At 41.8% G+C, this 2,121-nt stretch overlaps 1 long non-coding RNA gene across 1 annotated transcript; it reads left to right on the top strand.

The window, feature by feature from the left end:
* The first annotated feature begins 289 nt into the window (after positions 1-289).
* On the top strand, positions 290-968 carry LOC112847561 (uncharacterized). The gene is made up of 2 exons (XR_003221167.1): positions 290-513; positions 846-968. It is a non-coding gene; the product is annotated as an uncharacterized LOC112847561 (long non-coding RNA).
* The last annotated feature ends 1,153 nt before the right edge of the window (positions 969-2,121 follow it).

Here is a 2,121-nt window from a genome sequence, read left to right as displayed (position 1 = left end):
CGTATAGAATTTCGAAAAAGCATCGGTGCAAATTATAAGTCTGCTGTTTTCGTGTTGTTGGTTTGTTTTTATTTTGTTTTATTTTGCGAGTTGGTTATTAGATGCTGCTCCAGCCAGCCAGAGACTCCCCCGCCGCCCCGCCCTCTCCTCCCTGTGCCGCAAGCAGCAAGCGCACCTCGCAAACGGAGGGCGACCTTACTCCCAGCAAATGGGCGATAGAAAACCGATCGGTGCCTACGTCATTCCCAATATGCTCTGGCTGATGTCGGGGCAGCATGAGTACGAGCATTTTTTTTTTTTTGCAGATGCCCGTGATGCCGCCCCCCACCACGATGCCGCCCCGGGCAACCGCCCGTGTCGCCCGTATCTAAAACCGCTACTGACTGGAGCTGTCAGCCACAGGCAGTCGAACTATAACAAAGTGAAAATGCAAAGGATACTGGACTTTGTGAAATTTCAGCTGTAGCACTGTCACACTTTCTCTGTATGAACTTCAGACAACAACAGTGTTGGGTAAGTTACTTTAAAAAAGTAATTAATTACTAATTACTAATTACTTAGTCAATATTGTATTTAAAATACTTATCTAATTACTGTGTCAGAAAAGTAACTTAATTACTAAATAAGTAATTTAACTAAATACTTCTTAAAATCCCTATAAACCTTGAGTGGACAAACAATAGAAATTAAACTCTTTTAATAATAAATAAATTTTTTTAAAGACGGAGACTCTACAGTACGCAGCAGTACCATGTCTTCCACAATGTAGCCTGCAATCATTTTTTTAAGCTCACCTTCAGACGCTTTCTGTGCTGCTGAAGTAAAATCAAGTTTTGCCTGCTTAGCAGGAGTTGCCGCGGTGTTATCCATGGATGATGAACAAGGATCACTCCGATATGGAAGGAATGGGCGGGAAGAGATCATGGAAAACTATGGAAACTTGAGGAAAGTGTGAGAGGAGCCAAAAACCCAACTTAAATAATCGCTATTTAGAATGATGCTTGTCATTATGAATTAATCTATGAATGCTAGAAATGTATGATAATGCTTTTTTTAATATGTTTGGCGAGGTTACAATCCACAACATTAAATAACTGCTGAGCAACAGCTGAGCAATGCTCTTTTGGTGAAAACTTCTTATTCAAAATTCAATAAAATCTGGGTTAAGGTGATTTTTTTAAAAGCTTCTTTCAATGCTGGAATATTGATTGGTGATATGGTTTGTCATTGCTCGGTGGGGTTATGTGAGCAGGCTGGAAGGCCATCGCTTTAAAAGAAACAGGAGTGGGAATCCACTTCTACAGCTATTCCTACGGTTGTGTCTGGAGTGCAATGGCTTTCGCTCACCAGGCTGCGTGTAGAAAGAATATCTACAGAAATGGGCACAAAGTGTAATTTCCTCCAACAGAAGCTCTGAAACTACATCAGTAGGTCAACCCACACACAAAAAAACTCATCAGCTATATCTACCAACCTTCAACACACATGAAACAAAAATATTATAACTTGTTCTGCAAATAACTCTGAAATGTAACAATAAAAGTGAATTTTTCAAATAGACCATTTCAGGCATGTAGACAGACCCAGGAAGGGGGAGAGCCTATTGCTTATCACATTAATCTTCATTTAACTTGAGAAAAATGTTGAGACAGTCTGAACACACTGAGCCCAGAGGACCAGGTAAACACAGGGTGTGTATGTGTGTGCGTGATGGTCTGCTGGGAGGAATCAATCAAGTAAACACCAGCGTGACACCACACTCATCCACTTCCTCACTTTCCCCCCTTTTTCTCTCCTGCTCTCTCTCTCTGTGTCTGTCTAATGCTCAGATGCCCTGACAGCACCCCATTAGTGTGACTGACACTGACAGACAGAGAAGGAGAGACCATGTGAAACACTGTGACTCTGTGTGTGTGTGTGTGTGTGTGTGTGTGTGTGTTTGCAGATCTTGTTCTTGCTGACAGGCCCACCTGCTGTGAGTGTTTGACGTTCACATGCACTATATAACAAGGGTTACGCTGCAGAAAAATCCAGCTTTCTGATTGGCTGGTGCATGTCCTCATATACTAGACTGCTTCTCTGCCTATTTTTAATCTTTAATCTGAGTCCTGATAGTCTGAC

This window comes from Oreochromis niloticus, linkage group LG7 (assembly GCF_001858045.2).
Source record: "Oreochromis niloticus isolate F11D_XX linkage group LG7, O_niloticus_UMD_NMBU, whole genome shotgun sequence".
Classification (NCBI taxonomy): Eukaryota; Metazoa; Chordata; class Actinopteri; order Cichliformes; family Cichlidae; genus Oreochromis; species Oreochromis niloticus.
This window is presented reverse-complemented; position numbering and strand designations above follow the sequence as displayed.